This window comes from Mobula hypostoma, chromosome 5, assembly GCF_963921235.1.
Source record: "Mobula hypostoma chromosome 5, sMobHyp1.1, whole genome shotgun sequence".
Classification (NCBI taxonomy): domain Eukaryota; kingdom Metazoa; phylum Chordata; class Chondrichthyes; order Myliobatiformes; family Myliobatidae; genus Mobula; species Mobula hypostoma.
The window spans coordinates 47,310,772-47,337,119 of NC_086101.1; the positions used below are offsets into that span (position 1 = coordinate 47,310,772).

The 26,348-nt window shown below is 42.7% G+C and overlaps 1 long non-coding RNA gene across 1 annotated transcript in view; it reads right to left on the reverse strand.

Annotated features, from left to right (window-relative positions):
• Positions 1 to 18,562: 18,562 nt before the first annotated feature.
• LOC134346199 (uncharacterized) overlaps positions 18,563 to 26,348 on the reverse strand; it is a 40,504-nt gene continuing 32,718 nt past the window's right edge. Inside the window, exons 2-3 of the long non-coding RNA XR_010017859.1 lie at positions 19,570 to 19,717; positions 18,563 to 18,631 (exon numbers count right to left, since the gene is read on the reverse strand). This is a non-coding gene — a long non-coding RNA (uncharacterized LOC134346199). The remainder of the gene's footprint in view (positions 18,632 to 19,569; positions 19,718 to 26,348) is intronic.

Below are 26,348 nucleotides of genomic sequence, written 5' to 3' on the forward strand. Positions count from 1 at the left end.
CCTTACCTCAGGTTTTACCAGCCTGAGCTGAGAGAAAAAATAATATATTATTATATATTACAATGCTGGTTGGTGGTGTAGTGGCATCAGCGCCGGACTTCGGAGCGAAGGCTCCTGAGTTCGAATCCAGCCGGCCTCCCTTGCACGCTTTCCATCCGTGCTGGGTTGAGAGTCGAGCTAGCAACTTGGTCTCATAAAAATAAGAAAATCTGCTAAAAAAACGTCGTCATGACGGCGTCCCGATGACTCCACTTGGAGTTAAGGGCTTTCTTCATTTTTCATATATTACAATACAATACAACTGATGAATGAATATGAAACAATTAAGGATCTAGAACATCAACAAGAAAAGAAAATAGATCGTAGTGTGATAAAGGGAAAACTTTTGACAGAATTTAATTCAAGGCTTAAGGAAACCTGCCGGAGCTCAATAGTAAAAATATAACAAAAGCAATAAACTCTTTCACTATACCCATAGTAATGTACTCTTTTGATATAATATTTTTTGTCCAAAACCAATCTGGAAAATTTACAATGGAAAATAAGAACTGAAATGACAAATTTTAGAAAGCACTATGTACATTAGAAAACGCTTAGGTTAACACTACCTAGGACAGAAGGAGGAAGAGAGATAACAGACATTTTCAAAATTACATAAGAGTCAGATAAAACTTGTAAGGATATACTTTCATCAACGAAAACAGGATTCAGCACTCCAGGTGAGCATATACAATTCTGATAAGAAGTACACCCCACTAAACTGCAATAATAATAAATAAGTAAATAAATAACACTAAGCTTGGAGTTCTTGGACGTGTGTCCATAGGTTATGGAATCATTTCAGTGTTAAAGTAAGTGCTCATTCAGGAACCTGATGATTGAAGGGTAATAACTGTTCCCGAACCTGGTGATGTAGGACCTAAGGTTCCTGTACCTCTTTCCTGATTTAGAGCAGTGAGAGAATGGCATGGATGGTGGGAGTCCTTAAGTATGGATGCTCCTCGTATATATCCTCAATGGTTGGGAGAACTTTTCCTGTAATGAATGACTTTTGTATGCTGTATGCTTTTCCAATCATAGACAATGGTGTTTGTCAGGATACTCTCCACTGCGCATCTATAGAAGTTTGTCAAAGTTTTAGATGACACTCCACTGGTGGAAGGAAGCCACTAAAAGAAAGCTTTGATAAATTGTTTATTTTTTATTATTAAATAAAGGACCCTTGCTGTTAGTTTAAATTACTGTCATATTTCAGCATCTTAGACAGTGAAAGAAACAGATCAATACGCATTTTGTCTGGTCTTCAAGATATCTGAACAAATCAAAAGCAAAGTGCGAAAGCATATAAGGTTTCATTTTAAGTGACTGTTTAAACAAGATTAATCAATTTAAGAACCAATTTACACTTTAATGAAGAAAAAGTTAGCCTCATAATTTTAATTGCGAAGAACTGGAAGTATATTTGTCAAGCCTATTTGCATGTAGAAATATCCATTTGAGTTCTTGGGCACCAAAAGTTTAATGGCTTTTATGGATATCCCTCATGAATACGTTTGGCTAACCTATTTAATTTTGATAGTGGATACTTTTATCCCTTCATCTCATATGAATTCCAAGTGAGGTTAAGATGTTCTCTCCCAGCTACTCACAGTTACAGAAAGTACACAGTGCTGACATATTATTGTTCCATAGGTAGTATGGTTCTTGGCTCACTAATGGTATGTGTCAAAAGAGGTATTGAATTGTGACATATGTTGTAGACTTGAAACGATTGTAATTAAAAGCACATTAAATCATTAAAAATTTATTCTGTTGTCAAAGATGACTTGGAGTTCAGCCTCCGAGCACATGCCTACCCAGTTGTCACCTGCACACAACTGGCTGATGACTGAAGCTTTGGTTCAGGAGTGTAAGTGCTGTAGGTTGAATTGTTTTCCATTAGTTCTTATAATCAGCTTCCAGAAGAAGATGGCACCAGCGAATAATACTACCACAGGCAATATTCTTCAGATGGTCCACAAAACTGTTTCTTTCACATCCTTTATGTCTTCTTTCTCTTTTAAATGTGGTTCTGGTACTGTTGGAGCCTATGATTTGGAGTTTAATGGTGTGTTTTCTGGCCGATTGATCAATCTGGCCTGAGTAGGTTCCAGGAGGCGAGCGGATTTGAGGCCAAGAAGCTTAGAGACGGGACTCGAGCCGTTGATCGACTCCATTTCTCGCTGATCGTGCTAACTAAAGCGTCGTGTAAGATTGAAACATTGAAGCGAGTGTGGAAGGCGAGCAAGTGTTCAGCACCGTCTACCAGCCTCTCACTTGCTGCTGCTGGAGGAAGGTGTCTGCGTGTGAGGGTCTCTCTCTCTCTCTCTCTCTCTCTCGATGCTGTCAGATGATGGTACCAAAGTTCCGGGTCTGCAGTTTGTAGATTGGATTAATTAACACTGAGCTGAACTGAATATGGACTCCATCGACTTTATGTTTTATTTTCTGTGTTTTTGTTCATTATTTCTTGCTGCCATGTGTGCATTTTGTTTTTTTTTTGCGCATGGGGGGGGGGGTTGATGTTCTTGTTGCTATTTGTGCAATTTGTTTTTTTGCGTGGGGCAGTTAATGTTTTTCTTTGAAAGGGTCAATGGTTTTCTTTGTTTAATGCTGTCTATGGAGAAGATGAATCTCAGGGTTGTATACTGCATACCTTATACTTTATACTACTTTATACTTTATACTTTATACTTCATTGTCGCCAAACAATTGGTACTAGAACGTACAATCATCACAGTGATATTTGATTCTGCGCTTCCCACTCCCTGGATTACAAATATTAAATATTAAAAATCGTAAAAATTAGTAAATATTTAAAATTTAAATTATAATTCATAAATAGAAAATTTAAAAATGGAAAGTAAGGTAGTGCAAAAAAACTGAGAGGCAGGTCTGGATATTTGGAGGGTACGGCACATATCCAGGTCAGGATCCGTTCAACAGTCTTATCACAGTTGGAAAGAAGCTGTTCCCAAATCTGGCCGTACAAGTCTTCAAGCTCCTGAGCCTTCTCCCGGAGGGAAGAGGGATGAAAAGTGTGTTGGCTGGGTGGGTCGTGTCCTTGATTATCCTGGCAGCACTGCTCTGACAGCGTGCAGTGTAAAGTGAGTCCACGGACGGAAGATTGGTTTGTGTGATGTGCTGCGCTGTGTTCACGATCTTCTGCAGCTTCTTTCGGTCTTGGACAGGACTACTTCCATTCCAGGTTGTGATGCACCTTAGAAGAATGCTTTCTACGGTGCATCTATAAAAATTAGTGAGGGTTTTAGGGGACAGGCCAAATTTCTTTAGTTTTCTCAGGAAGTAAAGGCGTTGGTGGGCCTTCTTGGCAGTGAACTCTGCTTGGTTGGACCAAGTCAGGTCATTTGTGATATTGACCCCGAGGAACTTCAAGCTTTTGACCTGTTCCACTTACGCGCCACTGATGTAAATTGGGTCGTGTGGTCTGCTGCTCTTTCTGAAGTCAACAACCAATTCCTTTGTCTTGCTGACGTTGAGGGATAGGTTATTGTCTTCGCACCATGCCACCAGGTTCTTAATTTCCTCTCGGTACTCAAACTCATCAGTACCCGAGTTACGGCCTACAATTGTGGTGTCATCAGCAAACTTATATATTGAGTTTGATGGAAACTTTGCTACACAATCATGGGTGTACAGTGAGTACAGCAGGGGGCTGAGTACACAGCCTTGTGGGGCACCGGTGCTCAGGGTGATTGTAGAGGAGAGGTTGTCCCCTATTTTTACAGCCTGGGTCCTGTCTGTGAGGAAGTTGAAGATCCAGCTGCAGATCTGAGTGCTAAGGCCCAGGTTCCAGAGCTTAGGAATCAGTTTATTCACATATAGTACTTTGATAATAAATGTAATTTGGATCCCATCAGAAGCCTGCTGAGGAAAGATGGAGCACTGTGATGAAAAGAAACATGTTGAGACAATGGTACAGCTTTGTTTAACAACAGTCTTTACCAAGATTGGCACTGCTGGAGATCTCTTGGTTGGAACCTTGGCTTGCATGCCATCGTGGAGGAAAGCTAAGGTGGAGATAATCTTCTATGTCATAGAGTCATAAAGTTATACTGTACTGAAATAGGCCCTTCAGTCCAGCTGGTTCATACCTACCAAAACATCCCATCCAAGTGAGGTCCCATTGGCTTATAACCTTCTAATCCATTTATACAGATCTCCCTGGATTCCTTGGAATCTAACCTTCCATAGCAGCCTACCATGTGGAACCTTATCAAAGGCCTTGCTGAAGTCCATATAAACTATGTCTACTGCATTGCCCTCAATGGCTTTCTTGATCACGTCATCAAAACCTCAATCTGTGGACAGTTGAATTTAAGCAGAGATCACTGCTCTCCCTCCCATTTGATCGTGTCAAAGGCTTTTGTGATCTTTGAGGAAGGGTCTTGCCCTGACATGGCGACTGTTTATTTTCCTCCATAGATACTATCTGACCTGCGAAGTTCTGCCAGCATTTGATGTTTGTTGTTCCCACAGGATGTTTTTCTCTCATCCTAAGTCTTTTTTTTCAGTAACGACAAAGCGACTCATCACTGCTTTTCACACAGCTGAGGCTAACACTAGATTCGTGAGATGGGAAAAGCTTGAGGATTCAGAAAGGATTTAGGATTTAGGTGTGGATATCAGGTAACTGGATGGGATTTGAGGTCTGAGGTTCCTTGGACCAGAGAGGACATTGTAATGGACATAGCTGTGACAACCAAACCAATAATCATGGTAATATCATATTCAAATCATATTGATCTACACCATTGATAGACAAAAAATACAGAAGTGACATATGTTATTGTTTCTTGCACACTTACTGTTTGTGAATTTTACTTTGTATCGGAAATAGGTAGTGATTTGTGAATTGTATAAGGATGAACTTCCTTAACCCAGTTGTCCATAACATGAAAGTTGTCTTTAAAAGGATTTCATTATCAATGCACCAAAGAATGAAGAACTTACACTTCTGCTCTGCGAAATATATCAATGTCAGAATAGGTGTATTTGTGATCTCTTTAGGTGATCTAAGCAGGTTGCTTCATTTGTTGCTCAGGTTACAGCCATTTAGTCATGGTGGGATACTCAGCTCTGATTGATGGGGAAGAAAGGTTTGGTGCCTGTCTTGTAACATGATCACATGAGCACCTGACCAGCAGGGGTCTGGATCGGATGTCCAATTTTGCAAAAATTCCTACTTCATTTGGAAATGATCACCAATGTGACTCATTGTAGATAAAACTGATTTTGCTTTGTATCATCCTGAAATAAAATGCTATGCAATCCAGTTTCTGAACATCAGTGTATAGCTTTCATTCTGCAAAGAATATATATTCTTTGTTTCACTTACAATATATGCCATTTAGTGTATGTACTGTTCACATGTTTTAGTCTTTGCAAGTGTTTACCTGGTCCACATACAATGTAGAGAGAGCAATTTAGCGTAAATGAGTGCTTTCTAGGTCTTGTCCAATATAATAATGTCTTAACATTTGGTTTTAGCCTGTTCTTTCATGGCTTATGGATTTTTTTCGGACTGAGATTTGACTGAAGCCATCAAGTTTAGCTCTTCAGCACTTACCAGATGCAATGTTCATGGAGTAACATCCATATCCAGTTCCACTAAACGTCTGGACTGTAGTAGCTGATGCATAACATTTCAATGTGCCTTTAATGTTATGTGCATGGTTGCCGCCATAAGTACTGTAAGCTTAATATTGCACCTGTGCATACATGTAATAGTGCATGTGACAATAAGCACGACTTTGACTTGGACTTTGCTCAAGGATCAAGGGTCTAGAATATAGTGTCTTCGCGGTGGCACTGAAGTTTTCGAAAAGAAGGCTCAGAAAACCAAATTCAATGAAAGCAACACTCGTTCAGTCTCAGTAAAGTGCTTGCTCCATCATAAATGACTGAGTGAATCCAACTAGTTGCTAGTGGTTCAAGCCATTGTGTTTGGAATTGATTTCCGTAGATTTCTGGAGCCAAAGAGAATAATTCCAATCATCGTGATTATCTATCCCTCCTGATTCTATCAATAAGACAAAATGACTGATCAATTATTAACAGTGTCCTGGTACAGAGCAGAACCAACTGGCTCTTGCATCAGGATGCTGAATCTAACACATAGGATTGCCTCGTTTCCAATCCAGCAGTATTAACTATGTCACTCTAGGATCAACATGACCTCAATGAGAGCCTATAAAACTCGATTTCTTCTAATTAAGGAGTATGAAGCTGGTTGAATATAATTAACATTTAATCTTCCAATTTGCTACAGAACTTTATGTTTGAAGATAATGACAAGCACTAGTTTGTTGAAGACAGCAGAAGTTAGCCCAGCAATTTAAGAGACATTTAAACAGGCACTTCAAGTTCAAAGTCAAGTTTGTTATCAACTGAATGTATATATATACAACAATCCTCCGGACCACAGTGCACCCACACACGATATATTACACACAACACATAACCCTAAATATATTACTCTAAAAAGTTAATAAGATGTAGTTCAAAATGTATATAGTAAAGTGCAGCACAGGTAAACAGTAACCAGCTTGCTATCCTAGTGACAAGACTTCAGTGGTGGCAGGGTATTCATTAGTTTCACAGCCTGAGGGAAGAAGCTGTAACCCAGTCTGACAGTCCCAGTCCTGATGCTTTTGTATCACCTTCCCGATGGTAATGGGTCAAAGAGATTGGTGGGGATCCTCCGCAATGTTTTGGGCCTTTTCTCTGCAACACTCCTGGTAAATATCATAAATTGGTGGAGGTAGACTCCAATGATCCTCTCAGCAGTTTATAGTATCCGCTGTAGTGTCTTGTAGTCCGATGCCTTGCAGCTTCTGTACCACACAATGATGCAGCCAGACAGGACAATCTTGATATTGCTCCTGTAGAAAGTCATTAGAGTGGGGGCAAGGAGCCTTGCACACCTCAGTCTCTTCAGAAAGTGTAGATGCTGCTGTGCCTTCTTGACTAGTGAAGAGGTGTTGTGGGTCCAGGTTGGTTCGGGCGGACTCAAGAACTTTGTGCTCTTCACTCTCTCTGTGGCAAAGCCATTGATGTGCAATAGAGCAATGCACACAAAATGCTGGAAGAAATCAGCAGGCCAGGCAGCAACTGTGGCAAAAAGTACAGTCGACGTTTCGGACCAAAATCCTCCAGCAGGACTGGAGAAAAAAAGCTGAGGAGCAGATTTAAAAGGTGGAGGGAGGAAAGAGAGAACCACCAGCTGATAGGTGAAAGCTGGAGTGGGAGGGATGAAATAAGGAGCTGGGACGTTGACTGGTGAGATGAGGTGAGAGAGGGAAAAGGGGATGGGAAAATAGAGAAGAGGTGGGGAGTTGGGGGGCATTACCAGAAGTCTGAGAAATCGATGTTCATGCCATCAGGTTGGAGGCTACCCAAACAGAATATAAGGTGTTGTTCTTCCAACCTAAGTGTGACTTTATCACAACAGTGGAGGAGGCCAAGGATAGACATATGGGAATGGGAATGGAAAGTGGAATTAAAATGGGTGGCCACTGGGAGATCCCGCTTGTTCTGGCGGACAGAGTGTAGATGCCCGGCAAAGTGATATCCCAATCTACGTCAGGTCTCACCAATATACAGGAGGCCACACCGGGTGCACCGAACACAGTAAATGAACCCAACAGGTTTACAGGTGAAGTATCGCCTCACCTGGAAGGACTGTTTATGGCCCTGGATGGCAGTGAGAGAGGAGGTGTAGGGTCAGGTGTAGCACTTGTTCCACTTTCAAGAGTAAGTGCCAGGAGGGAGATCAGTGGGAAGGGATGAATGGACAAGGGAGTCACATAGGGAGCGATCCCTGCAGAAAGAAAAAAGTTGGGGGGAGGGAAAGATGTGCTTGGTGGTGGGATGCTGTTGGAGGTGGCAGAAGTTTCAGAGAATTATGTGCTGGACGTGGAGTCTGGTGGGGTGGTAGGTGAGAACAAGAGGAACCCTAACTCTGGTAGGGTGACAGAAGGATGAAGTAAGAGCCGACATGCGTGAAATGGAAGAGATGCAGTTGTGAGCAGCATTGTTGGTGGAGGAAGGGAAGGGAAGCCCCTGTCTTTGAAAAAGTACATCTCCTTTGTTCTAGAATGAAAAGCCTCATCCTGAGAGCAGATGCAGCAGAGACGGAGGAATTGAGAAAAGGGGATGGAATTTTTACCAGTAGTAGGGTGGGACAAGATGTCATCTAGGTAGCCGTGAGAGTCCGTGGGTTTGTAATAGACATCGGTGGATAGCCGTCTCCTGAGTTAGCAACAGTGAGATACGTCAATCCATGGCCTCCTCCACAGTCGTGATGAGGCCACACTTAGGATGGAAGAAAAACACCTTATATTCTGTTTGGTTAGCCTACGACTTCATGGCATGAAAATCGATTTTCTCACACTTAAGGTAATGCCTGCAACTGTGCAACCGCATCCCCCCCCCACCCCTCCATTTCCCATCGCCTTTTCGCTCTCTCACCTCATCTCACCAATCAACTTCCCGGCTCTTTACTTCATCCCTCCCCATCCAGGTTTTACCTATCCCCTGGTGGTCCTCTCTCCCCTCTCCCTACCTTCTTAGTACCTTCTCTACTCCTCAGCATTTTTTCTCCAGTCTTGCTGAAGGGTTTTAGCCCAAAACGTTGACTGTACTCTTTTCCATACATGCTGCCTGGCCTGATGAGTTCCTCCAGCATTTTGTGTGTGTGTTGCTCAGATTTCCAGCATCTGCAGATTTTCTCTTGTTTTTGATGTGCAATGGAGAATAGCCAACTTATGCCCCCTTGAAGCCCACAAACATCTCTTTTTCTTTGTCCACATAGAGACTCAGCTTGTTCTCACACCGTTAGACAAGCCTCTCTACCTCCTCTCTGTGTGCTGACTCATCATTGTTGTTGATGAACGCAACCACTGTGGTATCTTCCACGAACTGATGATGCGGTTTGAACTGATACTGGCGGTGCAGTCGTGAGTCAGCAACGTGAACCACAGTGGATTGAGCACAAAACCCTGGGGGACACCAGTGCTCAGTGTGACGGAGCTCGAAATATTGCCGCTAACTCGGAATGACTGGGGTCTTTCCGTCAAGGGGTTCAAGATCCAGTTACAGAGAGGGATGCTGAATCCCAATGAGGACAGTTTAGAAACCACCCTCTGAGGGATGATTGTGTTAAGTGCCAAGATAAAGTTGATGAACAACGTCCTGGTGTACAGAACATCGTTTTCTAGGTGGGACAGGATGGAGAGGAGGGCTGAGGACGTGGCATCATCAGTGGGCTGGTTTGAGCAATAAGCAATAGGCAAACTGGAAAGGGTATAGACCATGTATAGAAGATATGGACTTCATGTGGGCAAATGGGATTTGAGTAGGTGGATAAAATATCAGCATGGATGCATTTGGCCAAAGGGCCTATTTCTGTGCTGCATGACTGATTCTTCCTGACATTTTAGAATGTTAACATAATTACCTTTATGTGGCGAAAACCCTTATTTCACATGTGGCCCAAGTTCAATCCTTTCTAAAGTAAGGATTCAACAGCAGATTTATGTAAGACAACTGTCAATTAGAATTCTAGCTTTGCTAAGTGGGCAAACATGAAAGCTGCTTTCAATTCTTATGAAAGTACAAGCAAAAAGAGCATATATTCTTGAATGTTCTGGGATGTACCCTTTAAAGAGGGTACATGTTTCCAATCAGCAAAGTGTGGCCACATAGACTGTAGCTGCTGCACATAGCCAGACCCTAAAGCTGGTTAAGGGCCTTGTAATTAGACTCTGATTGTTAGTAATTGTCATAGAGTTGGGAAATAATCCCTTCAACCCATCGAGTTCATGCTAGCCAGAAACACTCATTTAAACTAATCCCATTTTATTCTCCTCATGTTCCCATCAACTCCCTGGAGATTTTACAACTCAGCTGTACATTAGGAGCAACTTACAATGGCTAATTAACTGACTAATCTGCACGTCTCTGGAATGCGGAAGGAAATTCGGGCACCCAGAGCAAACACACATAGCCACAGGGCGTGTGTGCAAATATCATATGAACAGCACTGAAGGTCGGGATCAGACCTGGATCGCAGGAGCTATGAGGCAGTAGCTCTACTATTTGCACCACTGTGCTTGCTGTTGTGGGATTTAAACCCAGTGCCAAACAGCCTATCATCATTTGCACTGAAAGGCCAAATAACCAACAGAAATTGAACATAAATTGGAATGTTATTATATTCATTAGGGTTTTCTGAAGCTGCTTTCATGTCAGATTTACGTATGGAGTCATTTTTCTTTATGAATTTTATTCTCTACCTTTGGCATATCAGAAGACCATGCTCTGTACCCCGACTGAGTGCAAAGGAGCTTCGGTAGTGCAGTAACACAAGCCATGAAATATACGGAAGTAGTTAATTTTGTGTGGTACTGAATTTCTTTTCTTATGGGAAGTACTCTGTTTTACCCTTAATGGTCCCAGGCTCAAGGACAGCTTCTATCCTGCTGTTATAAGACTATTGAATGCTTCCCTGGTATGATAAGACTTGACTTTGCAGCGTCCCTTGTTTTGACATTGTACCTTACTCTCTTCCTGCACTGCACTTTCTCTGTACTGTAATGCTTTATTCTGCACTTTGTTATTATTTTACCCTTTACTATCTCAGTGCTCTGTGGTAAAGAATTGATCTGTATGGATGGTATGCAAGACACGTTTTTCACTATACCTTGGTATCTGTGACAACAATAAACCAATGTACCAATTATAACCCACATCAGGATGTCGCTACTTGGAAATTCTGAATGAACTTGCAACTTACCATTGCATTAAATTTCCTTTTAATACTTGACATTCTGTCCCATTAGATTGCCTAATGCAAAGCATGCTTTGACATAAGACTGAAATAGTTGAACTTGAAGTTCAAGTTTATGGTCATTCAGCCATACACATGTATACCGCTCAGCGAAACAATGTTCCCCCAGACCAAGGGCGCACAACACAGTGCATATACTGTAACTCACACAGAACACACAAAGTAATAGTACCACAAATAAATTAACTAATTATAAAATATATTCAAGAAGATTGGCATTTAACAAAAATGGTATTTATGACACGAGTTAAAAAGTAAACAATATAACACTACTGGTGTTTCATATGTGATGAGACCTGGGTGTTGGAAGAATGCATAGTTTCTTCCCCCAGGCCATCAGATGACTGAACTCCCTAATAGTTCACTAAGGAGTTCAGTGGTCTCATGGCCTGGGGGAAGAATCTGTTCTTCTGCTATCTGGGTCTCATCACGTACAAAACGCCAGTGGTGTTACTTAACTTCCTAATAGTTCAGTAGTCTCTCAGCTTTGAGGAAGAGGTTAAGAGGCTGCATCCCATCCTAACAGTTCTTGTACTAAAGTTATGGTACCTCGTGCCTGATGGTAAGGGGTCAAAGGGATAGTAGGATGAATGGGAGGGATCCTTGCAAAGCTAAAGGCCCTGTGTATGCAGCATTCCTGATAAATATCTCTGATGGTTGGAAGAGAGTCCCTGATGATCCTCTCTGCAGTCCTTGCAGTCCTTTGTAGGGCCTTGCAGTTAGATGCCTTGTAATTCTCCTACCAGACAGTGATGCAGCTGGTTAGGACACTGCCAATAGTGCTCCTGTAAAAATTGATCAGATCACTTAACATACACGCGGGAAATTTAGTGAGTAATTACCTCCGTTTTGGGTTGGAAGGTGGGCAAAATGGCAAGCTCCTTTGGCAATGGGAGAACTGTTAACTTTCAGCCTCTTGCCCACTGACAAGTCAGACTGTACCACTGGGAGCTAGACTTCCAGGAATGTGCAAAGCCATCTTATTGTCCTGATCCAGATTCTGTTCTGGTTTTGTTTTTTTTTTGGCGATTCTGAATTTCCAAGCAGCTTTTGGCCTTTAATTGAATGAGGCCTCTCACTCATTTTGGGACTAATGTTGGCAGTGAGTCAAAAGGAGGGGACTCTCTGTGGTGGTGGTTGGAAGAGGGAGAATCCAGATGTCATCTCAAGGAGAGTAGGATGGAGGTGTGGGGAAGGAATACATACCTGCATTTTGGATCTAAATGTATGGGGTGGTGATATTGATGCTGGATTACTTTATGTAGAAGTAAAATGGATTGGTATGGAACTGCTCTGCCCATGACTACAAGAAACTGCAGGGTTGTGGACAGAGCTCAGCACATCACAGAGAGCAGCCTTCCAGCCAAATACTCCGTCTACACTCTTGCTGCCTTGGTAAATCAGCCAGTGCAATCAAAGACCCTCCACCCACACTGGATATTCTCTCTTCTCCCTCCTTCCATTAGGAAAAAGATATAAAAGTCTGAAAGCAAGAACCACCAGGCTCATGGGCAGCTTCTATCCAACTTAAGACTATTGAATGGTTCCCTAGTACGATAAAGTGGACGCTTAACCTCACAAGCTGACTCATTGTGACTTTGCACCTTTTTGACTCCCTGTACTGTTCTCTGTAACTGTAATACTTTATTCTGCACTCTGTTATTGTTTTACCTTGTACTGTTGTAATGCTCTGTTGTAATACTCAATGCACTGTTGTAATGAATTGATTTGCATAAATCGTATGCAAAGTAACAATTTCACAGTACCTTGGTATGCAATAACAAACTAATTTACTCTATTTCCTAGGGTATTGACATGAAACCCTTGATGATGAATCTCTTATTTGGAAGAGGGAGTAGTTCTGAGGCCGTTCTCTGTTCTAATAAAAGACTCTGTCTTCCCTGTCAATCACCCCAGCAGAACCAAGCATTGCCCATCTTCAGTATGTCATCACCATCGTTATGTGCCGTGTCGAATGACGTGGGTGACCATAGTCTTTTGACCATGATTGTTCCTGGAAATTTTTTCTACAGAAGCGGATTGCCTTTGCCTTCTTCCTGCCATTATCAATGCTCTTCAGAGACTTTCTGCCTGGCTTCAGTTGTCACATAATCAGGACTTGTGATGTGCACCAGTTGCACATTTGACCACCCACCACCTGCTCCCATGGCTTCATATGACCACAATTGAGGGGCTAAGTGGGTGCCTTACATCTACTTTAGTCTTCACCCTGCCACTTCAGTATGTACCGAGGTTAATCACATGGATGATGATCAACAAGAGAAGTTGAATTTGTTAGAAGGCTAGCAATTACTTCCAGGATAATATCTTCAGTATCTGGCCCTCTTGGCAGTGCATAACTCAAATTATTTCATTAAAGCAACTACAATTAGGGTGAACATTTTAATCACAGTTCATTTATGGAACTGGAGGGGATTAATTATGTCTATTTGGATCTGAAAGTGGACTTGTAATATAATGCTCTAACATATACACTGTATGTTTATTTCATTGCATGACTTTATTTCCCAATTTCATGAAGTATGAGGAACATAAGTATTGTGTATGTTCCCACTTAGGTGTCTTGCAGGCCTGAGTGTCAATAGTGAATTTTCAAGTGCAACTTTCCACAAACACTGGTTTCAAATTATTTTTATATGAGTAAAATCCTTTCATTTTTCCCTCCATCAACGTAGTGGATCCAATCAAGAGGGGCTAGGCAGTTTGCATCTGTATTCACTGAAGTTTGAAAGAATGAGGTGTGTCCTTTTTCAAGATCGTAAGTGAGTTTGAGAGAGTCGATGTGGAGATGTTTTCACGAGAGGGAGAGTCATAACAAGGAGATATGGTAACAAGATAACGAACCTTCTTTTAAAACTGAGGTGCATAATTTTTTTTTCTCTCAGAGGATGTTAATCTCTGGAATTTTCTGGCACCAGCCTCCCCCTCTGCCCCGAGTGCAGCAGGGCCTGAATCGCAGTGGTATGCACGGTGGAGATAGATAAATATCTGATACGGGACGTTGGCTCAGAGTGGAGATGAACCCAGTGTAGATGAACCCTGATGTACTAAATGGCGGAGCAGGTTTCAGAGGCCTGGTTCTCTGACTTCTGCTCCCATGTTCTTACGTTTTTGTAATATCCTTCCTTTCCAGCTTGATATCCAAAATCATTGCATTTGTTTAAAATTGCTTTTCTCTAACTTCAAAAATACTTTATTTTCTGAACATTACAATTAAAGCAGAATTCAACAAAGAAAGAAGGTTTTTGATCTCTGTTGCCTTACATTGTAGGAATATAAGTGAACATTTGTGGAAGATATAAGTCAATGCGACCTTCCAGTCAATGGCTTTCACACACAATTAATACATGGTTGCTGTTCTTGCACAAAGCTGTACACTTCATTTCAGTTCTTATCGGAGTCCCCAACATCTCATGTTCCCCATCACAATGGATACATTGGCAATGAGTGATTGCAACCAAAGAGTAATGGATAGACAGAAGTGCCGGAACTACGACCTCCATTCTTAATCTGTCTTCCGAGTCCCTTTATGTTTACTTTCTTCATTCTAAGCTTTGAGTTTGTAAGACAACTGAACACCCATGTGAAAGGGTTAAGTATGACCTGGTACATCATTTGAACCGGATTCAGCCCTGTTTATTCTCAGGGACGTAGTTACTGCAACAGTGAAGGACAGAGAGAGGAATAAATTTAAGTTTCAACAGTGAAATTCTTGTATTCTGAATGTCTGAAAGTGCTTCCGAGCCATTGATGTCCACACAGTGATGATGTGAATTAAATTTGGTGAATGTGCACAAATCATTGACAGTGGCAGGGCATAATGAGAAATCTTATGGGAATCTATGCTTCATTATTTGAGACACTGAGTTTAAAAGAAGGGAGGTTATGTTGAACCTATACAAGTCACTGGTTGATCCATGAGGAGTGCTGTGTCCAATTAGAAGATGGTGATGATGATGATGAAGATGGCGATGATGATGATGAAGATGGCGATGATGATGATGAAGATGGGATCCATCTGTCTCGAAGGACAATGTAGTTCAAGCCTGGGTGAAAGGTATGGAAATCCTGGGATGCCCAGTTGTCAAGATCCCTCTCTTAGACTCACTAGTGAGGTTCAAAGGAAAGTGAAGCAATACATTTGGCACCAGCTAGACTGCAGGAGCTGCCAGAAGGATGTTCAGTGATGTCCAGCAGCCTTAGGGGCTCCACTCTGGATTTTCAATCTGGGTTTACTCCCACAGCCTTTGTCTCTCCCAAGTCTGCCCACAAGGTAGTGGGGCTATTTACTCATAGCTGCGCATCTGGTTCATGAGCAGCAAGGTGTGTTCACACGCCGGTGGGCTTGTGTGCTGCGTGTGCAGGGCCTGACCTCCTTCCCATCCTCTGTAGTTCCGTCTGTCTGAAAGGAGTTTTTAGTTTCCATGTGCCGCCAGTGAGGAGGCGCTACACGATGCTTGCTGCTGGAGAGGCAATGTACTGGCAGGGAGAGACTTGTGCATTCAGCTCTCCTTTTTGCAAAACTGTTATCCAGCTTCTAACTGCTATTAGAAGATAGAACATGGAATAGTAGCAGAGGAACAGTCCTGTGGCCATGATAGTGTGCTGCTCAGTTAAGCTAATCTCCATTACAATAACTGAAACAGGATTTTGAGTGGCTGCATTATGTGAGAACGTAAGAAATAGAAGCAGAGCCTGCACTATCATTCAATACGATCATGGTTGATCTGGCTGTGGACCTAACTGCCTTTTCGTCATATGCCAAATGTATCTAGCAGTGTCTCATATATATTTGATGAGGTAGCCTCCACAGCTTCCTTGGATTGAAAATTCCATAAATCCACTACTCTCTGGGAAAAGTAGTTCCTTTTTCTCCTAAATTTACACCCCCAAATCTTGAGGCTATGTTCCCTGTTTTTAGTTTCACCTATTAACAGATAGAACTTTCCAGCCACTAACACAATTCAAAGTAAACTTTATCATCAAAGTGCACATATATCATTTTCCTGTGGGCACACTCAGCAAATCTATAGAATTGTAACTATAACAGGCTCAATGAAAGATCAACCAGAGCGTAGAATACAGCAAACGGTGCAAATAGTAATGTAAACAAATAACAAGATGATGGGATCACAAGATAAAGAGACTTTAAAGTGAGGTCATTGGTTGTGAGAACATCTCAATGGATGGGCAAGTAAGTGTAGTTATTCCCTTTTGTTCAAGTGCCTAATGGTTGAGGGGCAGTAACTGTTCCTCAACCTGGTGGTTCAAGTCCTGAGGCTCTTGTACCTCCTACCTGATGGCGTCAGCGAGAAAAGAGTATGGTCTGGGAGGTGGGTTCCCTGATGATGGATGCTGTTTTCCTACAAGTGTTTCACGTAAATATGCTCAGTGGTTGGGAGGGTTTTACCCATGATGGACAGCGGTGAATCCATGACATTTTGTAGGACTTTCCATTCAAAGGTATTGGTGTTTCCATACCAGGCTGTGATGCAGCCAGACACTACACATCTATAGGAGTTTATCAAAGTTGTAGGTGTCATGCCAATAATCTGCAGACTTCTGAGTAAGTAGAAGTGCTGCCGTGCGTTCTTCGCAATTGCACTTACGTGCTGGGTCCAGGCTGGATCCTCTGAAAAGTAACACCTAGGAATCTAAAGCTGCTATCCTTCTCCACTTCTGATCCTCTAATGAGGGTTGGCTCATGGACCTCTAGTTTCCCTCTCCTGAAGTCTACAATTTGTTCCTTGGTCTTACTGACAAAGGGTGCACCACTCAGCCAAATATTCGATTCCCTCTTGTATGCTGATTCATCACCACCTTCGACTCTACAAGATCTTCTCTTATTCTTCTGAACTCTAGTGAGAAGAGACATAGGTGGCTCAATCTCTCTCATGGGCTAATCTGCTCATTTTTGGAATCCACTTGGCGACTCTCCTCTGCACTGTCTCTGAATACTTGCATACTATTACCCCCCAGAGCTGTGCTTTAGCCCTCTGATTATACATATGAATCACAGCATTTCTTCCATCATCTTGCTGAGTCACATTTGACAGTGCCCTACACTGCATTGTTTTTGTGGCTTGCATCAGGTGTATATCTAGTCCCTGCCCATGGAATTTACTTCTCTGTTTGCTTTTGGAAGATAAGATTGTCATCAGATTTAACAACATTCCCTGTCAGAGAAACAGCCAGGGAAAATTGAAGGTTTGGGTTTGGCAAACAAAGGCATGGCTGCATGGCTGTCAATGGTGGAATAATTAAATCATGGACAATCAAAAGAGCAGAATTAGATAAAAGAAAGTCTGAAAAATTACAGACAACGTGAGTAAATGGGAAGCTTCCTTTTCTATTTTGGAGTTATCCTGGGTGTAGTACTAATTGTAATTCTAGCTGCCTCTACAGTACCTTTTGACATCTCATTTTATATACCAACTACCCTCTGCCTGAAAAGGGTGATCCTCAAGTCCCTTTTAAATCTTTCCCCCTCACTTTAATTCTACACTATGTCCTCTAAGCTTTAGACATCCCCACCTTGGGAAAAAGACTGACCATCCACGTTATTCACATCCTTCATGATTTTACAAACCTCTATTGGGTCACCCTTCAGCCTTCTACATTCCAGAGAAAAATACTTCAATCTATCCAGCCCTTTTTTGTCCACCTTTTCCAGGGACGTTCAATGGGGGGGGGGGGGAATTAAAAGATTTTATAAAAGAAACTCATTTATCTCTCTTGTACAAATGATTTTTTTCAACAGCTTTATTCTGAGGCTTTTCAGAATTCAGTTTCCACAAATGAAGCAACTTTGCTCATTTCCAACTCACCCATTGATTAGCTGCTGAGCCATATATTCCAAACCCCTTTTGGCAGTCTGACCATCACCATGATTCCAGACTCTGTGACATGCAATACATTGACATTGCTGCTTATCTACACCTTGCAAGCAGAAGGTTGTAGGTTCAAGTGCATGAGATGGCCTCTGAAGTATTGCAGAGTTGACAAATACCAAATTAAAGAAACTCTAACATTTGCTAACTCTTTACTGAAAATGATTTACCAACCATCATATATACTTTGGTTTCACTTGCAATTACATCATCATTTACACGTGTGACTTAGTTATATACTGTATATACATACAAAATAATACCATTATTTTCCTCTTTGAATAAATGATTACAGTATACAGAAATATCTACTGATAAACACAAGAGATTTTGCAGATGCTGTAAATCCAGAGCAGCACAGACAAAATGCTGGAGGAACTCAGCAGGTCAGTCTGCATCTATAGAGAGGAATAAACAGTTGAGTTTTCAGGCTGTGACCCCTCTACCTATTGATAGCTTTCTTAGGCGTTGTGACATTCTTAGGTGTGTTTGAATCTCTACCCATTTCTTGATCTGAAAAGCATGTTACATGTTTCACTGTTGACTTGTGTCTTCTCTTCAATGGCTGGTTCTCTACTGATTTTTAGAATAAACCTTTCAACATGTTGCTCCAGTATATCTCCCACTGAAGTCATCTGTTCCATGTGAATACATTTTTCTTAAATCAAACAAAATATTGTTTGGTTATTTTTTACCAATATCTCACTTCCATTTGTCATGCTCCATTGCTCTTTGTTATCAGCTGAGCAAACTTGTGGGTCTGAGGATAAATAAGTCCCCTGGTCCTGATGGAATGCATCCCAGGGTCCTGAAAGAAATGGTAGAAGTTATAGTAGAGGCTTTGGTGATAAGTTACCAAAATTCTCTGAACTCTGGGCAGGTCCCGACAGATTGGAAGACGGCGAACGTCACGCTGTCTTCCAAAAGGCAGGTAACTATAGGCCAGTTAGTTTAACATCTGCAGTTGGGAAAATGCTTGAAGTTATCATTAAAGAAGAAATAGCAAGGCATCTGGAAAAAAATGGATCCATCAGGCAGACGCAGCATGGATTTAGCAAAGGAAGGTCCTGTTTAACAACATCACTGGAGTTCTTTGAGGATATAATGAGTCCAGTGGATAGAAGGGAACAGATGTAGGTTATTTACTTGGATTTCCAGAAGGCATTCGATAAGGATGCATAGAGTTGGGGTGATGTATTAACATGGATAGAGGATTGATTAACTAATAGAAAACAGAGAGTTGGGATACATGGGTGTTTCTCTGGTTGGCAATCAGTGGTGAGCGATGTGCTGCAGGGGTCGGTGCTGGGCCCACAACTGTTCACAATATACATTAACGATCTGGAAGAGGGAACTGAGTGTAGTGCATCTAAGTTTGCTGATGATACTGAATTGAGTGGAAAAGAAAATTGTGCAGAAGATATAGAGAGTCTGCAGAGAGATATAGATAGGTTAAGTGAGTGGACAAGGGTCTGGCATATGGAGTACAATGTTGGTAAATGCGAGGTTATCCACTTTGGAAGGAAAAATGAAAGAGCAGATTATTATTTAAATGGTAACAAATTGCAGCATGCTGCTGTGCAGGTGGACTTGGGAGTGCTTGTGCATGAATCACAAAAGGTTGGTTTGCAGGTGCAGCAGGCTATCAAGAAGGCAAATGGAATGTTAGCCTTCATTGCTAGAGGGATTGAATTTAAGAGCAGGGAGGTTATGCTGTAACTGTACAGGGTACTGGTGAGGCCGTACCTGGAGTACTTCATGTAGGTCTGGTCTCCTTACTCGAGGAATGATATACTGACTTTGAAGGCAGTGCAGAGGAGGTTCACCAGGTTGATTCCAGAGATGAGAGGGCTTAGACTACGAGGAAAGTTTCAGTCGCCTGGGACTACAATCGCTGGAATTCAAAAGAATGAGAGATCTTATAGAACCATACAAAATTATGAATGGGATAGATAAGATAAAGGCAGGAAAGTTGTTTCCACTGGTAGATGAGACTAGAACTAAGGGATATAGCCTCATTACTTGGGGGAGTAGATTTAGGATGGATATCAGGAGGAAATGCTTTTCCCAGGGAGTGGTGAATCTGTGGAATTCTCTGCCCACTGAAGCAGTAGAGGCTGCCTCAGAAAATATATTTAAGACAAGGCTGGATAGCTTTTTGCATAGTAGGGGAATTAAGGGTTAAGGGGAAAAGGCAAGTAGGTGAATGGCGGAGCAATCTCTACGGGCCGGATGGCCTACTCCTGCTCCTACTTCTTATGTCTACAGAACAGGATTTGAAGTGAGCAATGATATGGGTTTTGCCATTCCCTGAAAATGCCATCTCTCCACCCTCTTCCCGAAGCTGGGCTTGGGTATACTCAGCAACCATGATGTTATTATGTACTGCAGGAAAATAGGAATGTTAGAATTAAGGAGAACACCTTTCGGCATTGAAGCTAGATCTGCTAATCACCAAGATCGCAATAATCTTTTACCTATGTTCCATTTTCCTAACCTGTCAGGCCTGCACGGCAGGATCTCCCAGTCTCCAACCCAGCCTACAGCTAACTCTGGCTTCTCTTTACTACTCATCACCTGAAACCCATTTAAACCTAGCTCTCATCCACAGTTCTTGCTCACCCATCAAACCAGTCAGACGCAATCAGTTGTCCCTAACCTTCAGGCAACTTGCCTTATTGTGTTCAGTATCTGTTCTGTCTTGTTCTGTGTCCCCTTGTGCAATTTATTATTGGAGTTATTGATCGTCTCCGCTGTTCTGTGCTTGGGCCAAGCCTGCTCGACATTTCCTATCAGGATGGGTGCACATATGATTAGCCCAGCAGAGTTTGCTTGCCTAAGGTAAGTTGTCCATCTTAATGAGTGCACAATACAGAAGCAGAAGGAAACCACTGACCAACTGCTCACCACTCTCAACCAAGTCTCTGTCTCATTACAGCAACCCTCTGCCAGTCAACTTCCTCCCTCAGAGCCCTGCATTCTAGTACCCAAACACTTCAATAGATGCTGAGCCCAATGCTGCAATTTCCTGTACCAGTGCATCTTGCATTTCAAGTTGCAGCCGTCTCTGTATTCTACAGCCTGAGCCAAGGTTGCCTTTATCATCTCTCTCTTGACAGGGCGAGCTTTGACTTGGGTCACCGCTAACTGGAACAATGAAACCACCATAAGTAACTTACTGCTGAGAAGCGCTGGGTTTTCGACCATCCAGGAAATGAAGAGAGGTACTTCACTTGAGTCAAGGCTTACGTTCGGTGCTGGATTACACTGTGGGATTCAGGACATCCATGGCAAGGTGCAGCTGGAATGCAGAAGTGAAGTGCTGTTGGCCCGTTACCATCGCAGCCTCTCAGAGCAGTTGAAGGATGAGATGTATACTTGCCCACTGACCTCAAAAGCCTCATCACTCTGGCCCTCCGAATTGTCAAGTGCCTGATGGAACAACCCTCCAGATCATCAGCCCAGTTCCATTCCCAGAACAACTTCAGGCTGCAGGGCCCTCATCATCAATACCTCCAGAACACATGCAGTTACAGAGAGCTCCTTTAATCCCCCCAGAGCATGAGCATCAGCGGAGACAACTTGTGCTCTTGTTGCAGAGTTGTCAGTCACCCATGCATCAAATATCCATTGCTTCTGAGAAAACAGCACCACCTGGTAGAGCTGAGGGACATTGACAGATGTCCCTCGGGGCCTGGGATGGTCAGAGTACACACAGACTGTGCATGTGAGCATCTGAGAGCAGAGCTAGTCCATCCAAGTCGCAATACTCCTCTCATCTTGGGTTACCCCTGTCTCTCCACCAACGACCTTTACTTCACCTGGTCCTGCTGCTCACTGCTGAGTTGGACATCCACCCGCTGGTCTACCTGCCTGCAATCTCAGCCGACTTCTCCCCATAATCCATGGAACTGGATGAGACTCTCAACCTCTGCACCTCAGTGAGCTTGGTCAGTTGGAGAGAGCCAAGTGGAGAAGTTTCTGTGATGCTTTGCTGCCACTAACCCGACCATATGGAAGAAGTGTCTGCTCATGGTTGAACCGTCCCACAACCTACACACCTACTTTGCCACAAGTATGTCACCATCAGAAGTGCTACCAACCCTACTTGCTCCCCATGGAGGAACCAACAGTGGGTGTCCCAGCCAGAGAATCCTGGTTTGCCAATGCCAGAATGCTTGGGAGAGAGTGTGGAGGATCTTAGCTACCAACCATGCCTACCGCCACTAGGCTAACCTCCATTTGCACCCAGCCACACTACTCTGGGGACAGTGCCTGGCTGTTCACTTGAGATCTTCCCCTGTGCACCAACTCCCACAAGCCCTCACCTTGGTTCATTGGTTCCTTTAAGATTAACCATTGCATCAACCCAGTCACTTACTGTCTCCAGTTGCCAATTTCCCTCTTTGATGCCATCTTAGTTTCAACTTAGATTAAGTTCAAGTTCCAGTTTAATTGTCTTTCAACCACGCATGAATACCCATGAGCACAGCCAAACGAAGCAGTGTTACTCCAGGGCCAAGGTGCAAAACACAATACCAACAGTCATACATAGGACAGGGCACATGTAGCACATATAAGATATCAGTCACACACAAAAAAAATGTAGTCCAGATCCCTGAGTCCATGAATTTTGCATCAGTCTGCAGCTGAACACAAAACAGCTTGTTTGCTGCCAAATGAGCACTGAGCAGTAGCACCAGCTCCAGCTCATCGAGAAGTTCCACCGAACCATCCAGGTCATTGGGGAGCTGGCCATGGAAGCGGGGAGGGGGTCATATCAGGCTTGCACAGGCAGGCACCTCCCAGTATCCACCCAGCTAATAGGAGTCACCTGTCACTCGTTTCCAACTCATCACCTGCAGCCTATTTAAACCCAGCTCTACATCTCCTGACACTAACTCAAATATCTTTTGATTTCCATAACATTTAGAAAATGTGGGCACGTGGCCAAGTGGTTAAGGCATTGGACTAGCGACCTGAAGGTCGTGAGTTCGAGCCCCAGCCGAGGCAACGTGTTGTGTCCTTGAGCAAGGCACTTAATTACACATTGCTCTGCGACGACACTGGTGCCAAGCCGTATGGGTCCTAATGCCCTTCCCTTGGACAACATTGGTGTCGTGGAGAGGGGAGTCTTGCAGCATGGGCAGCTGCTGGTCTTCCATACAACCTTGCCCAGGGCTGCGCCCTGGCGAGTGAAGACTTTCCAGGCGTGGATCCATGGTCTCGCAAGACTAACAGATGCCTTAATACTTAGAAACATTGAATTGTTTCATTAAATGAAATGATGACTCTTGACTTCACAATCCACCACGTTATGGTCTTGCACCTTATTGTCTGCATGCATGGCAATTTCTTTCTCACTGCAATGCCTCATTCCACTTTCAGTTCTGTTGTACTACTTCAATGTATAGGTTTGAATTGATGGCATGCCGTACAAGTTTTTCACTGTACTTTGTTATGTGTGACAATAATAAACCAATCAACTAACTTACCAATTTATCTTAACTATTGATCTTTTCTCTGAATGAACCCTATGTCAGCCTCTACCGGTCGCTGAGTTTGGGAATTCAAAACATTCACTCGTCTTTGTGTGAAGAATTTTCTCCTCAGCCAAGACAAAATGGTCACCACCAAACGTGAGACTGAGGCTCATCCTTCTAGACTCCCCAGACAGGGGAAACACTCTACCTTCATCCATCCTATCAAGCAAAGCATAAATTGAGCAAATTTTAATATGATCACCTCTCATTCTTCCAATTGTGAGCATGGTTTGGTATTTGAATAGGAAATTAGTATTCATGATTAAACACAAGAAAACTTACCTCTTGAAAGCTGTTGTGAGTTTAAAAATGTATTTTTCATTTGGACCACTAAAGGCTGGATGCAGAAATGAGAAATTTAAAAAATCTGTAGATGCTAGAAAGCTGAACTAGCTATAGAAAGTTAAATCCGTGGAGAAACAGATTTAAAGCTTCAGCTCAAAGATTTTTCACCAGGAATGGGGAATTAAAGCACATTTAACTCCATTCCCCCTCGTGCAATGCTTAGACATGACAACATAAGAGAGTGCAGATGCTGGAATCTGGGGGAACAAGTAAGGAGCTGAAGCAACTCAGGCAGCATCTGCGGGGGAAATGGACAGTCAAAGTTTCGGGTCAAGACCTTTCATCCGGGCTGAATAACAGACAGGAGACAATCTGTATAAAGAAGTGAAGTGAAAAGGAACAAAAGCTGACAGGTTAGAACTGACAGAAGGATTCAGATGAGGAGGATTGGGAGCAGATGGAGAATGGAAGAGTGCCAATAGCAACAGAGGTAGGTAGGTGATGGGTGGAGGCAGAAAAAGGCTGCAGATAATGGACTTGATTGGAAGGTGAATTGAGGTCCATTGTTAATTCTTCAAATTTACCGTGACTTGCAAAACTTAATCACTGCCCAACCATGTATTCAATTATTGTGCATGATTTCGAATATCAGCCTCTCTGTTGAAGCCTAACAACTGACAACTATATGGAACTGCTTCACATGTACAATTATGTTATATCTCACTCCCACTCCCAGACACACTCATCTGATTAATACACCATACAATCCCACTCCAGAGCACAAAGATCTCTCCTGCCTCTCCAGTTCACTCCATTTGGAGTTTGAGGGCAAAGAAGACTGCAGATGCTGGAATCTAGAACAAAACTGGAACATTTGAAGTCCACAACAGGTCCAGCAGCAACTATAGAAACAACAGGTGTGGGTCTATTTTTCTGGCTGAGACCTTCTATGAAATCTGAACCTGTGCAGGAAATACTATCAGTATACAATACATGGGGTGATTGATAAGCTCGTGGCCTAAGGTAGAAGGAGTCAATTTTAGAAAACCTGGCACATGTATTTTTCAACATAGTCTCCTCCTACATTTACACACACAGTCCAGCGGTCGTGGAACATACAGATCTTGGACCTCCAGAAAGTGTCCACAGCAGGGGTGATTGATAAGTTTGTGGCCTAAGGTAGAAGGAGATGAGTTATACAGCTCTCGTCACATGCACATGCAGTTCAATGCTTTGAGTGATTATGCAGAAAGTTTGAAGGTAATAACTCATCTCCTTCTACCTTAGGCCATGAACTTATCAATCACCCCTCGTACTGGGCAGAGTTGGTAGGTGATGGATGGAACTAGATGGGGAAGGGATGAAGTGCTGGTGGGGAAGGGATGAAGTGCTGGTGGAGAAGTTGGGGGAGTGGAGGTGGGGAAGAGACTAGTAGATGAGTAGATGAGTCAGATGTGGGAGGGGATGTGGGGCAGAAAGAACCTGTTGGGAGAGTAGATGAGAGGAAGTGACAAAGGGAGGGAAAAAATCCAGGTGGGCAGATTAGTATGTGAGGGAGAAGAGCACACAGTTATTTCCTTTAGATTGACAAAATAAAGCAAGTCCCCCACTCTGCTCTTGGGTGTGAAAATAAAGATCCATGGCACTAATTCACAGAAAAAATACAGGATATTTATTGCTGTTTCCTGACAAATTAATCCCTAAATCACTATGCCCAACAGCAGATTATTATCATACTTCTGCTTGCAGGAGCTTGTTATGTATGTGGAATTGCTGATGCAACAAGCTGTAAGTCAAAACTCCTTACTCTCTGAGAAGTAATTCATTGGGTGTAATTTGCTTTGAGATCTCCCAAGGTCAGAAGTGGAGCATCATAAATTTAAGCCTTTTTGTTTCTACACCTTTGATGTCAAAGTTTTGCAAGCAAATGTCGATCCATTTCCTGGTACTTAAACCCAATCATTACAGACATAAGGTGGCCAATACAAGATGTATTTTGGAGTACTTTCAACTGATGACTCTCCATTTTTTGAGCAGCACATACAAAATGCTGGAGGAACTCAGTGGGTCAGGCAGCATCTATGAAAGGCAATAGACTATCAATAATTTGGACTGAGATGCTTCGTCTGGACTGAATGATAGAGGATGAATTAAAGAGTGGTGGGAAGAGCTGGAACAAGAGCAGGTGGATGATAGGTGAATCCAGGTGAGGAGGGGTGATAGGCAAAGAGGGGAGTGGACAGCAAGAATATGTCAGAAGCTGACAGGTGATGTGTGGGGAGGAGAGTTTTGTGTCAGATCATGGAAACCATGGCATCGGGCTATGGGATAGAAAGAGGGAAAGGCAGGAGGTACTGATACAGAGTGGAGAGGAAAGCATGTAAGAAGCAGAGAGAGAGAAATGCAGGGAGAAGCAATGAGCAGAGCTCCTGTGCATTTCTTTCTAACTGGAGAATCAGAATCAGTTTTATCATCACTGACATGAGTTTTTGTTTGATGACCTCCGTACAGAGCAAGTCATAAAAATTGTTATGTTAAATAAATAAATAGTGCAAAAGAGTAGTATTGAGGTCGTGTTCATGGGTTCGTGGACTGCTCAGAAACTTGGTGGCAGTGGGGAAGAAGCTGTTCTGAAAACATTGAGTGTTGGTCCTCGGGCTCCTATACCTCCTCCCCGATGGTAGTACCAAAAAGTAC